Here is a 14,195-nt window from a genome sequence, read left to right on the forward strand (position 1 = left end):
ACTACACCTGTGTTTCACTAAGTGCAGCCCCAGCCACCCACATCAGAACCAGCTAGGGACATGGGGAGCTTGTGTTTAGTTGTATCATCATCCCCATTTCTGGCCTCTTTCACTTGTTCCAGAAGTTCTTGAGAAGAGTTCTCAATTTAGTGTGGAGAGGGGTGTGTTTTCTGAAAAAGCTCTATTCAGCCCCCAGATGCTTTGTCCACTTTTCTTATTGATTTATAGGAGCTCTTTATATATTGGGGACATTTAATTTGTCATCTGTGGTGCAAATGGTTTGTCTCCCAGTATGACTGTGATAAGCCTACGTGCTCCTCACCCTTGGTGAGAGCCCCTGGCCTCAGGAGACAGAGTGTACCCAGGTGTAATGATGCAAGAGCTGAGGCTCCAAGTCTAGCCTAGCTCTGCCCCATCACCATGTTCCACAGTGACATTGGCACATGGCCTCACTGGGGTGTCTTGTCTGCCACTGTTTCTCAGTTCTACCCCAATGACTGCTCAGTAGTCCACACCCTTCTGGCATCCGCGTTGTCTCTGCTTTCCCATTATTCAGGATAAGTGGCTGTTTCCTCAGTACCGCCTGCTCCTTGCAGACTATCTGAAAATCCCTTTTGTCAGAAAGAATTTGCAGGTGTCAAATTAATATTCTTGGCACCAGAGTAGATATCCTCCCATTAGCTAGGGATCCAATTACTTGTTTTCAATGAAAATGCAACCCTGATTCAACAGCATGGAATGCGGGGGGCATGCTCAGAGCTTCCTGCTGGACCCTGGTGGGGAGGTGGAACTGCTTCTTCCCCTGCCAGGAAGATGCCAGTTGTCAGCTGCCTCACGAGCCTACAGCTGCTGAGTGGGCTCCGCCCGTGGACAGCGCAGGACAGGGATCCTCTCCATGTTTCTGATGTGTGGCTGGTCTGGGAGGGAGCTTGGGCTGATTCCTCACCCCCATCCCATTCCCAAGCACTACTGCCCCCCAACCTGGATTTTAAATCCTCAGGGTGTGATGCTGGGTATGTGTCTAACCCATAGAATGTCAATTAATGTAAACTAAGGACTTTGGGTGATAATGATGTGTCAGTATAGATTCATCGATTATAACAAATGTACCACTGTGGTGAGGGATGTTGATAATGGGGGAGGCTGTGCGCATCTTGGGGTAGCGGATATGTGGGAAATCTCTGTACCTTCTGCTCACTATTGCCGTGAATCTAAAACTCCTCTATAAAACAGAGTCTATTTAAAACAAACAAAAAATATGTAGAGCTTTTTAAAAACCTCAGTCTTAGAGACCTGGAAGGACGCGTGGTGTCCCTGCATGAGAACTTAGCATCCCAGACAGCTGGCCACCAGACCTGAGCTTGAATCCCAGCTCTCACCCTGCCTCATCAGGGACTGTGGACAGGGTAACCTCCGTGGCCTGTGAAATGGGGCTCATGATGTCTACACTTGCCTCATAAACCGTTGTTCAAAGAGACCGTGTAAAGCTCCCACCCAGATCCTGGCTCAGCGTGACAACCTGTCTGTCAAGGGTTCATTAGGGGAAATTGGCCTTTTCACTATTGAATTCCTCCACCCGGGAGCCGGCCTCGTTCCCTTTTGTGTAAGTCATCTTGTAAAGTTTTAAGGTCTTTTTTGTCGGTCTTATCATTATGCAGTTTACTTTTCACTGTTTTAAATTTTGTTTTGATTTTGAGTGGCATCCTTTTCAGGTATTATTTTCTCCCCTGGTGACAGTGTGGCCTTGTGGTTGAGAGCACAGGCTTGGGGGTCAGGTAGTCCAAGAGTCCAGTCCTGGCTAGCTATTTAATGGTTGGTTGACCTTGAGTAAATGACCTACTCTCTCTGAGCCTGTTTCCTTCTCCAAAAACTGAGAATAATCGTAGAACCACCCTCCCAAGTTTGTTGTGAGGATTGAACAAGATCATGAATCTAAAATGCGCAGCACAGGTCCAGCATGTCTAAGCACGCAGTAAGTGTTAGCTCCTCCAAGGCTGTAAAAGGGCCTGACGGCAGACACACACACTGGAATCAGGAAGATGGGCTCTGAGTTTGCCCTAGATCCTCCCTGCCTCAGCTTCAGCAGCAAGAGCTGGCACGGAAGTTGGTCTCTCTCCTCTGTTTCCCCGCCTGTCTTCAGGACCACACAGCCCTGTGCAGGTGGCCAAGGGGCAGGGTGTTTGGGGGCTCATCATCCATCTCTAGGTCCTAGAAAAACCAAGAAGACAGTGGGCAGCAGGACCAACGCCCCTCTCTACTTTCTCCCCTGCCTGTCCCCCTCCCTTAGCCCCCCAGCACCCTGAGGTGGAGCTGGCCAGAGCAGGGAGAAAGGCCCCATTGTCAGTGGGCTGTGTTTGAGCATCACAGGGGGAGGGCTCCCAGCTGGCTGCCTGGGGTCCAGGGAAAGGAGGAGAAATGGCATTATGAGCAGAGGAACTGCCTTGGGCCTCTCACTGCGACAGCCTCTTGCTCAGAAACAAGACCTTCAGATTCTGCTGAGATCCAGAAGGGCATGCCCAGCTGCGGCCTCTAGAGGCAGCCTCCCCGACTCTTCTCAACATCTCAGAGCTGGGGTGTCCTTAACAATTTAGAACATAGGTTCTCAACCCAGGAGAAGCCCCCCTCTTTTCTGCCCCCTAGTTTCACAGTAACTGTGAGGAGAAATTGCTACAGAAGTTTGTGGCTTATGTGTCTGATATAGAAGCAGAAAAAAAGAATGAGAACTACCTTTCTGGAAAGTTTGGAAGGTAGGATTGCGAGGGCATTGTTCATGGATGGTAGTGTTTCTAGCTTGCCTTTCCTTTCCCGAGGAGCCGTTGTCACTTGGGTCTGATGGGTTGGTCAGCTGGGCCTGGGATCTCATCTCTCTGCCTTAAAGTTAGTGACAACAGGGCCTTCAGTGAAGATTTTCATCATGGGGAGCCCCCAAACCTCAGAGCTGTGCTGTGAGGAATGACCGATGGGAAAGGTTCTGAGTCCCTGTAGGTTCCTCTTCTGATTCACTTTCCAGAGTGACAGGAGCTGTGCTCTCCTGTCCCATGAAGGGAGGGCCTCCTATTAGAAATTGGCCATCCCTCAGTGTCGGCCCAAGAAATAAGGGCTTTCTCTTCATTAGAGGCCTCCTCATTTGAGGGTGGCTTAGAGAGCCAATGATGGCCCATCCAGCACTCCCACTGCTGACTTCCTTCAGAAGCCACAGTGGATGCTGTGTGTTGGGCCCCACGTTGTCTGTGGGAGCAGACTGGGAGAAGGAGAGGGAGAAAACCAGAGTTTATGGAGTAACTGCACTATTCAGAGTATATTGCATCTATTGTCTTAATGAATCTGCTCAGCAGTCTTGGGATGGTTTTAATTATCCCCAGCTTGACATAGAGGAAATTCAGGCGTGAGAAGGATAACTTGCCCAAGGTCACACCACCAGGAGCCAGAATTGGAAGTCAAGGTCTGTCTGATTCCAGAACATCTAAAACCCCACACAAGGTCTGACCTCACTGCAGAGCAGGGGTCCAGCTGGGATAGGGCACTGCTTTATCCAGGCCAGCCCCCCCCTGCAGTTCTGGCTGCAGCTTCTCTGAGCATTTGACTTTGACCTGCCCCATCAGGCTGCTCCCCAACCAAGACCCCCAGCTCCTCTCCAGGGCCCCATCCAGAAAGAGTGGGCCAGTGGCTGGCATGGCTGAGGGGCAGTGTGGGAAGTGGCCCAGGTGAGGAACAGGAGGGCAGGCCTTGGCTCCACGCTGTCCCGCTCTCCATGGGACCGGGCATGTCCACGGCATCTCCTCACCTCAGCTTTCTTCCCTAAAATGTGGTTGGCCTGGATTGTGTTCGTCCGTCCAGCTCTGACTTTGTGTGGTCCAGGTCTCCACTCCCTGGAATACTAATGTGCCCTGCTCAAAAGTGGACAGTCTTCTGTAAGAATGGGATTTGTTTTTCCTTCTCGTGTCTTTGCCTCAGTTTTTATTTCACTCCAATTTTTATTCCATCCACTCTCTAAAACCAGCAAAAACAACCCCTCCATCCCTGCTTCAATTCTGAAGATTTCTTTACAATCAGATCACATTGTCGGGTCAGATGCCAGCCCTGAGAACGAAGGGGTAAGATGTCGGGGGCCAAGCACTTGATTCCTTTTGCTGAGAGCCCACCCAATGTAGGGAGATGAGCCGGGCCCCAGCATGGGCAACCTGGACAAGAACGCATGGGCCCTTTCCTGCTGTGGCCCTCCGGAGCCCTACCAAGGACACAGAACACTTGTCCACTCAGCTCTCCCTGTGGCTGACCCTGCGGCTTCCCTCGGGGGCTTCTGAGCGAAAGTGAGAGGAGGATTAGGAAGGAGCTGGGAGAAAAGTCATGGCCAGCAAGGGACGACACGGACTCTAGTCACAGTTCCCCAGGGACAGCCAGCCCCCAGGCCCCCATGGCCCAGCAGAGGACTGGCAGTCACTGCTAGGGCTCCTGGGAGGACTTTGGTCTTCTGAAATGAGCACCTGACAGGAAGGAGAGGGGACTGCCTGGTAACAGTCCCGGAATCGCACCTAGGAGAGGAGCACAGGGCCCCTGCTCGCTCTCCTTCTTCCATGTTTCTGCACTGCGCACTCTCAGTGGCCCACTTCAGCCCCCCCGAGTATGGGGGGACCCATAGTAAGTGTAGTCAACATGGAGGCATTCCATTCTGGGGAAGGCACGTTTGTGTCCCGGGAAGGGTTTCATTGTTTATCTCTGTCTGGATTCCTTCCACTGATGGGCAAGTGAGGACCCAGAGCCAGCACAGCACCTGGTGTGTGTGGGCTGGGCAGGGGGCAGAGGCCTGCTGCCTGGCCCACCCGGGCTCCTGATGAAGGCAGAGGTTGGGCTGAGAAGGATGGGACAAGGGGAGGCTCGCTTTCCCAAAGTAGGGCCCAGCAGCACAGGAGGGATTCCACGAAGGGGAACCGGAGGGGACAGCCTTCTCCTGCGACAGGGCTGGGGGCTCTTACAGAGCCAGGCTACAGGGCTGGGGGACCTGCAGGGCTGAGGGCACTACCTGGCCCTGGGCCTGACTTCCTGCCCCAGCCCGTCTCCCCTTGAACTCAGGAAGAGATCGATAATCTTACCTAGAAAGGCCGTAGTCCAGCACCTGGACAGAAGCCCCACAACAGAGCCATCCAAACCAGGGCTGCCATCAGAATCTTCTGGAGCTTCTTGAAATCCAGCTTCTTGGTCCTCACCCAGATCTCCTGAGTTGTACTCTCAGTAGGGCCTTGTTGCCTGGGTGCTGGCATTTTCCACAAGCTCCTGGGTGATTTTGTTGCACATCTCTGGTTGAGAACCACAGATACAGACCAGCATAAGATCCTACTGGGAGACTACAGGCCGTGGCCCTGGCTCTAAGCCTTGATGCCCTCTCCCCATGGCCCTTGGGGGGTGGCCAGGCCAGGGCCCTCTGTATTCACCCCACACCCTACTCGGTGCCTGTGGCATCTTCAGAAGTGAAAATTTATTCTAAGATATGTGTTGATTTTTCCTCCTCTGGAGATGGCCAGAGCTGAATCTGCTGCATCCCCTGACAAGTCCTGGTTGGCAATTCACATGGCCCAAGGCCCACGGACGGGGCAGGGAGTTTTGGTGAGCAAAGAGATGTCGAGGACGGGCCCGGGTCCCCACTGCTGGCAGGAGGAGCTGTCACCTAACACTCGCCTGCTCTGTGCCAGACCCTGTGCTGGGCGTTCTCGAACGTGCGTGATCTTAGTTCATCGCCACAGCCACCCTTCCCGGGTGGCTTCTGTTGTATTCCCCACTTTACCGAAGGGCCAACTGAGACTCAGAGAAGCAAAGTAACTTGGTCAAGATCTCGGCTTCACTGCTCCATGAGACTTATTTGTCATACACCCCAGCCACCTCCTGTACATCAAGGCTGGCCAGGTCCCAGGAGAGGCTCAGAAACATTTTAGGAGAAAGTGAACCAACAGGAGGTGGGGCAGATGGTGAGCTGATCCTGCTCCAGCCTGCCCCACCCTCCCGGGCCCTCCCCTGCTGGGACCTGGCCTGGGCCTGAGCATAGCTTGCAAGTGCACTGGGATTAAGCACAGGCCTGGTGGTGGGCAGGAGACCAGGGAGCCCTCTGCTGCTCTCCTGGTTGCCATAGACTGGTGCCCCGGTGACAGCCGGCCCCTCGGCTCATCACCTGGTAACCGAGCTATAACTGTGTGCACTGCTCTCATGCTGCCCGCAGCACAGCAGGCCCCTTCCCCCTTCCCTGCCTAGCTCCTGGGGAGAATTTATAGAGCTAAGAGTGCACTGTCCTGGGCAGGGGCCTGGCGTCAGCTGGAAGGAGCTCCTGGGGCAGGGGATCAGGGAACTGGTCTCCAGGTTATCCTACCCCAGGCTGGCCTTTCTCTTCTCTCCCCTCAGAGGGATGGCGCTAGAATGTTTTGAGCTGCCAGAACCCATGCTGTGCTGTCGCTGATAGTGGAACTTAACAGGAAGCATTCGGTGCTGGCCTTTTGCATAGATGGCACAGAACTAGGCACTTAGGGAAGGATTTCCAAGTTTATTTAAAAAGAAGAAAGAAAAGAAAAAGCAGTCCTGATCCCTGAGAGCAGGTGTTCAAAGTCAGGCAATGCAAACCAAGATAATATCTTTTTAAAGTTGTTTTTGCTTTACTAAGACGTAAAAGGTTTTTAATCAGGGTAGTTTTCTCAATGGGAAGTAGAACAGGTCTGAGTCTAAGCTGTCCTTCTCTTCTGCTCCCAAGGCTAAATGTCCTATTTGGCAGTGCTTTCCTTATTTGTTGCAGAAGGCAGGGCTGGGTGACCCACCCCCAGGAGATGCTGGGCATGGCCTGCTCTGACCCCATTGTAGCCAAGAGCTTCTCTGGGAGTACCACCCCTTCCCCAGGCAGGGGCCTGAGTGCTGCCTTGTACAGCTCAGGATTACTCTGTCCAGGGCGGGGCCTCCAGCCCCAGTGCCCACTGGTGCTGGGTGCCTTCTTTCAGAGTTCTGTAGGTTGACTGCTCTGGGGACTATGGGAGGCCCTGTGGCCTGCCCCGACTGCCCCAAGGAACCCTTCCTGAGGACAGCAGCCTGGCTTCCTAAGGTCAGTTCTCTGGCCTATTCCACAAGCTGCAGGAACCATTCTGTGGCTTGACCCACTGGGCTATACCCCTTGTGAAGGAAGGAGACAGGCTTCTATGTGGAAGGAAGAAGGCCCCAAGGCTTTCTGCAGATGCCCAGCCTCGGTTCTTCTGCACTTACTGTCCGCTCCACTTCCCAAGAATAAGGAGCAGCCTGACCTGACCCAGATCTCAGGCACGGTCCTGCAGCCCCACTGTTCTAGGCAGAGGCATCAGATGGCCCTTGACAGTGGCCTGCAGACCTCAGCCTCCAGGGCCTTTGGCCTGAATTCACCTCTCCTGCCAGCACCTAGTGTGTCCCTTGGAAGCACTCTTGTACCTTCCTCCTGGCCCAGACTGGAAGGAGCCCAGCTTGGGGATTTCCTGTCAACATAAGAGCTCCCTCCTCACAGAGCTGGAAGGCTGGGCCAGTTGACACCTGGGGCCTAATCAGCTGACCAGTGGCCTAGCCAAACTTTTGACAAAAGTTTCTTAGAGATAAGTGGGTAGAGTGGAGTGGGAGGTCTCCCTGTGCATCCCCTTGGCAGAAGCTATTCAGAACCATCCATCTTCCATTTCCTGCCTGGCCCTGCAGGTCAGCAAGTATTTATTCACCATCTGCCGAATGCCTCGCCCTGGGACGTCGTGTTCAGGAGTTCTGGTAGGAGGCAAGGACGGGACCCCAGCCTGGGGACTTGGCCTTGCGGAGCTCTGGGTCTGCAGCTGTTCCCAGGATGGTAAAGAAGCAGCCAAGTAGCACCTCGGGGAGAGTGAGAGAAGGGAGCCTCCCACCACAAGGGGTTTTCCAGGGCTGGTCTTTGGACAAGGTGTTGGGACAGGGAGCGCCTGGATGGACTAATGAAGGAAGGGAGGGAGCAGCCACCTGTCCTCAGCCTGCTGGAATGCAGTGGGGTGACCGCCTGCAGTGGCGCCATGCAGATGATGACTCCCCTCCCACACTGAAATAGGTCTTTTGCTAGTGTCAAGTCACCTCCTAGAAGGAAGGGCTTTCTCAGGAATCCTCTGGCTTCCTTGACTTTGCTCCCCAAGCCTCAGAGGGTGTGAAGCCCCCTCGCCTTCACCCCTGTGGCCTTCCCCTCACGGTTGCTTTGGCAGATGCTTTCCGCACCCAGTTGCCACCGACCCTTTCACTCCTTGATGGCCAGTGCACTCCACTCCAGGACCAGGGACCAGCTGATGTGCCTTCCCCACCCCCAGCCTGTTGCCATGGTAACGACAGGCACTCCTGCTCCTGCAGAATATTGCTTTCTTGTAACCTTCCTCCCTCCCTCTCTTTCCCCCTTCTTTCTCTCACACAAAAAGAAAGCACAAGTGTTTTATATTCATTTTGCAAAAAGCTGTGTAGTGCATACTAATTGGCGTGGCTTCCTCCTGCTTTCTTTGAGCCTTTCCCCATTCTCGGAGCCAGGACTGCCGGCCAGCACAGGCATGGGCCCAACCAGCCTGCTCGTTGGAAGGGGGACTAGCTCTGGGTTTCTAGAGACCCAGCAGTGTGTCTATAACTTGGGGTCTTTCGTCCGGGCCTTTAACTGGTGCCACATAAGCAAGGCTGTGAAATCACCGTGTCCTTGTCCCAGAGCTTCCTGGCCACAGACCAAAGGCTGTGAGGTCTCCAGGGTGTGGAGCACCAAAACCCTGACCTGGCATAGACGCTCAAAGCCAGGTCCAGCCAGAGGGTGGCTTCTCTGTGGTCTCTGTTGCTCTGTCCCAGGCCCCCTGTTGACATTGCCTCCTGGGATCTCTCCTTGCTCCCCCAGCAGACACTGCGTCTTGACCTAGGCCCATGTCGGGACTACTGCTCCATAGCCTCAAGTCCAGTCCCTGGGCTAAGTGGGGTTTGCTGGTCAGCTGGGAGAGAGCCAGCAGCTGGACTTGATGGGCACAGGAGCCTCAGAGCCCTGGAGTGGTTCCCTACAAATTCCCCATTCCCTTCTTCCCTTGTCCTCCATTTTGGCAGCCCCTTCCCCTCCTTGCCTCTAGGATGCTGAAGGAGATGGCAGTACTGTTCTCTGACTCCCACTTTAGGGACCAGGAGGGTGCTCTGTGTGTGTGTGTGTGTGTACACATGGTGTTGCCCCTGGCAGGGCTGTCTGTCAGCTTTTTGCCAGCCCCTGGGGACCAGAGGCAAATCTTTTGATATATAAGCACAAAAGGAGTGGCTAGGATTACTGAAGGAACCTGTAGACAACATTTCCGGCTTTAATTGTGCAATTGAAGTATAATTTGCATTCATTTGCCATTTGGTGTTAAACTTTCTAAAATAAGAGAATTCAAAATGTAAAATATGCAGCTTTGCTGGCTGGCTCTCCAGTGGGGCAGGAGGAGGTGGTGCAGGGATGGGTGATGCAGATTCTCTTTGGTGGAGAAATGAAATCTGAAACCCGCTGTGTGCACTGCTGTCCCTAAGCCAGGGCCACTGACCAAGCTCGGCTGTGGTACCAAAAATCTCCTAACAGAAGTGGTACATAAAGTATCCCTATAATCTTCACAACAGCCTTGCAAGGCTAAATCTCCACGGGCACGTGTGAGCAAACTGAGGCACCCTGTCATCTGCAAAACCAAGGTCAGACCTCTTTGTCTGGGTCATAGGTCTTGATGACCTGCCCCTACCTATGGTTTCTCCCTGACTTCTAGTCATACTCCCATCCCAGCCCCAGTCCTAGACCAAAGCTTAGCTTCCTGGAGTGTGCCACGTGGTTCTGGTTCTGTGTCCATGAAAGGCTTATGCTACTTAAGAGAATGCTTTGCATGCCTTCCTCTACCCCCTGGTTCCTTGGCAAACTGGTGCTCTTGTCCTTCAGGAAGACTCCTGGCCCCTCAGGCCAAGTTGCTGGCTCTCGTTACACAGGCATGGCATTATCAGTGTTTATTCACTGCCTGTCTCCCCCAAGGTCACTCTTGTCAGAGGCAGGGCCCATCCCACTTGGCCTTACATCTCCTTCAACCAGCACAGGCCCTTGCCCACAGTGAGTCCTCAGTAGATGCTTGGGAGAGGGCATTGTATGGGTGAAGTTAACTGGTCCAGGGTCAGGCTACTGAATGGCAAGGTCAGGATTGGAAATCAGAACTGTCTGACCACAAAGCCCCATGTAGCTTATCGGGCTCCGGTCTGGGGACCAGAGCTAGGTTTGAAGTGGACTCCCTGTTATCTTGAGCAGGTGACTATGTGTAAGGTGAGACTGATGACAAGCGAGGGCCTTAATTCTGGCTGGGAGCAAGGACAGCTTCCTCCTCTGGCTTCCCCCCTCCCTTGTAGCCTGGCTCTAGGGCCGCTCAGAGGGTGGGACATCTCATGGGCCAGGCCTCTCAGGTGTTGTTGGTTCTTCCCAAGCATCTTTTCTATGAGGAAATAAGTACCCTCCAGAAACCTGGTGAGAGTCAGTGTGGTTCTCATGTGGTTGGCATCTAGCTGACTGCCAGGTGCCGGCCTGGCCCTGGCTGCCTCCGGCCTTGCTTATGTGCCACATTTGACCACCAGCATATGCTGCCTGGAAGACAGCTGCCTCCACCCAACTGTACAGCCAGACCTGAGAGGAGTAGCCTGCGGCTCAGAAGAGTGGTCAGCACAGGGGTGCAGTGGGGCTGGCAGATGCCAGGAGATGTAAAGAGACACAGGTTTCCATCCTGGGCCTTCATGGCTGTCCTGTTAGTGTGAACCAGATGTGAGATGGTGGGGCGTCAGCGAGGCCCACTGCCTCGAGCCGTGGGCAGAACAAGAGCAAACTGCTCTGTGAGGACCACTAAGTTTACTACAGGGAACTCTAAGGTGCTGATTTGAGGTTTTGACTTGATTCTTTTTTTTTTTTAGATACAGTTCACATACTATAAAATTCACCCTTTTAAAGTATACAATTTAGTGGCTTTTAATATTTTCACAAGGTTGTGCAACCATCACTACTATCTAATTCCAGAGCATTTTCATCACCCCAAATAGAAACCCTGTACTCATTAGCAGTCACTCCCCGTGTCTCCCTCCCCCCAGCCCCGGCAACCACAATCTGTTTTCTGTCTCTATAGATTTGCCTACTCTGAGCATTTCACATAAATGGAGTCGTCATACAGTATGTGGCCTTTTGCATCTGGCTTCTTTCACTTGGCAGATGTTTTCAAGGTTCATCCATGTTGTAGCATGTACCAGAATGTCATTCCTTGTTGTTGCCAAATAATAGTCCGTGGCATGGATAGGCCCCATTCTGTTTGTCCATTTATCAATTCACGTACATTTGGGTTTGTGATATTGTGATATGTAAGAAATAGATATATTTGGTCTTCCTTCCCCATTTCTGGCACAGCTCCTAAAACGCTTGGAATTTCCTAAGTGGTGAGAGTGATAAAGGTGTCTTTTGTTAGGTCAGTGAGGTGACTTTTGGATGCACCTAAGGATGGGGGCTGGTTGCCAGGAGAACCAACCATGAGATTAAAAGGTTGGAACTTTCAACCCCACCCCCTAACCTTTGGGGAGGGGAGAGGGGCTGGAGGTTGAATCAGTTGCCAGTGGCCAATGACTTAGTCAATCATGCCTATGTAATGAAGCCTCCATAAAAACCCAAAAAGGGTTCAGAAAGCTTCTGGGTCAGTAAACACGTGCAGATTCAGGCAGAGTGGTGCCTCTGGAGAGGGCATGGAATCTCTGCGCCCCTTCCCACATACCTTACTCTATGCATCGCTTCCATCTGGCTGTTCCTTTTGTAATAAACCAGCCATCTAGTAAGTAAAGCATTTCCTGAGTTCTGTGAGCTGCTCTAGCAAATTAATTGAACCCGAGGAGAGGGGGTCAACCTCCAATCTGCCAGTGGGTCAGAGGCACAGGTGACAACCTGGACTTGCGATTGGCATCTGGAGTGAGAGGGAGTACGGTCTAGCAGGACTGAGCCCTCAACCTGTGGGATCTGCTGCTATCTCCAGGTAGATAGTGTCAGAATTGAGTTGAATTGTAAGACATCCAACTGGTGTCAGAAAATTGCGTGGTGGTGTAAGAAAAAAACACACATCAGAATTGGTGTCAGAATCTTAGGGTTGTTTCCACTTTCTGGTTATGATGAACAATGATACTGTGAACATTCCTGGGTAAGTTTTTGTGTGGGCATGTGTTCAGCCCTCTCGAGTAAACATTGAGAGGAGAGCTTACCCATGGTAACGCTGTTGAACTCTTTGAGGCACAGTTGGCTTGCTTCTTGCCTCACTGTTTAATTTGGGCAAGTTACTCCCCCACCCAGATTCCCTGGTCGCCTTTCGCCTCCCTGATCTTTAGACAATGACTTACTTGGAAAACGAGCATCCGGAGTGCATGACCTGTGCACGTCCTGTGAGGCCGGTGCTCAGGGGCTGTTCCGTGGCACAGCATTGCCCTTCCACTGCTTTGCTGTCTGTCCCCCCAAACCACCCCCTCCCTCTGGGTCATCTTTCTGCCATTTCTGAAGTAGAGAGCTTTCTGGGGGCCCTCCCTTGATGGGAGCATGGGCCTGGGCCGCCCTGCCTCTGAGCCTAGACCTACCCAGGCTCCCAGCTCTTGGTGTGGGCTCAGAGGCAGCCCTTACTCCTGCCATGTCTGGGCTGCTTAGCAGCCATGATTTTCAGCCAGCATGGATTCATTTCCTGCGGGCCCAGCAGTCAGAATGTTCCAGAATCACCTATACCGATGCACAGAGGGCAGGCAAATATGGGTCTGCCTGCCAGGCCATGGGCAGAGGCAGGTCTGACTCACCTACAGTGCCAGCACCCAGCACAGCAGGGGCTGTTCTGAGAGTGGGAGAGAGATAAGGGAAGGACTTGGTTAGACAGATGGGAGGTGGCATCTGTGTGTGAGTGCAGTGTCCAACCTAAACGAGGCCAGGGTGCAGCAGGGTGAGGAACAAAATAGCAGGCTAGTGAGGAAATTGCATGCCGAGTGTGCCATGCTGCTAGGAGAAGACCGAAGGGCCAGGGCTGGCAGAGAGGACAACAGAGGAGAAGTCACAACTGGGGCAGAGTGAGGTGCTGCTGGCATGTTACTTGCATTGAGACAGGAACCGCTTTCAAGCTTTGGGGAAAGAATAATAGCTTTATCCTTTTTTTTTTTTTGAGATAAAATTTGCCCTTTTAAAATATGCAATTCAGTAGTTTTTAGTATATTTAAAAGGTTATGCAGTTATTACCACTAACTCTAGAACCTTTTCATTATCCCACAAAGAGCCCTGGAGTAGCCTTATGTTGACCATGGTCATCATATTCCACCCACCTGGCCTGTCATGGCACATGTGGCCCACCCACCCACCGGGGCCCCATGCACCAGTGCTCTGCATCACTTCTGCTAATCCAGGACCAAAGCCCTCGGTTGCCATGGTAATTCTTGGCCTGCGCTCAGGCACAGTTATCCATCCTTTTAACTGATGCCTGTTGGACCAGTGCTGGGGGTACACCTGTGGCTAGGACAGGCACAGTCCCTCTTCAGAACACAGAGACGAGTGGGGATAGAAAGGGGCAGACAGCCCTACCTGCAGTGAGGCAAGGGCCTGCTCGAGGAGCTAGAGCAGTTATTGATTCACACACACAGGGTGCCCTCCCCCTCCCTGCTGAGGCACCACCTTGCTCACTATGGGTGCCAAATGAGGAGCAGGAGGAGATGGGTGCTTTGCGAGGGGAGGTGACTTCTAAGGGTGTGAGGGCTCTCTGGATTGTGGGGGCAGCCTGGGGACCCTTGTGACACATAATACTGACTTGAGCCCACACTCAGCTGTTCTCCAAGCTCAACTCTGCGTCCTCCTTGGAAGACCTTGGCAGGCAGGAGTCAGGCTCTAGGGGCCCCACTCCACTCACACCTGTGTATAAATGCCACAGAGGCAGCTGAGAACTGAACAGTGAGTCTATGAGTTAGGAAGTCCTCCATCTTGGGGCCCAGAGTCACGCCCTGAATGTAGAGAGTGGCCTTGTGTCACCTCTGCAGAAAGATCTGTCCTGTGGCCTGGGCTGAGGCCAGCACACCCAGCAGTGTGACCTGGAGGGCACAGTTGGGCCCTCACACAGGTTGACATTGGACCCTGACCCATCCAGGAGCCCTGAGATGTGCACTGCACAAACTACACCCTCGTGCCTGAGCCCCATGTCTCC

The 14,195-nt window shown here is 52.9% G+C and overlaps 1 protein-coding gene across 3 annotated transcripts in view; it reads left to right on the plus strand.

Moving 5' to 3' along the window:
- Positions 1-14,195, plus strand: part of VAC14 (VAC14 component of PIKFYVE complex) — a 104,398-nt gene that overhangs the window by 36,343 nt on the left and 53,860 nt on the right. The gene's annotated exons all lie outside the window — the stretch shown is intronic.

This window comes from Equus caballus, chromosome 3, assembly GCF_041296265.1.
Source record: "Equus caballus isolate H_3958 breed thoroughbred chromosome 3, TB-T2T, whole genome shotgun sequence".
In the NCBI taxonomy this organism is placed as follows: Eukaryota; Metazoa; Chordata; class Mammalia; order Perissodactyla; family Equidae; genus Equus; species Equus caballus.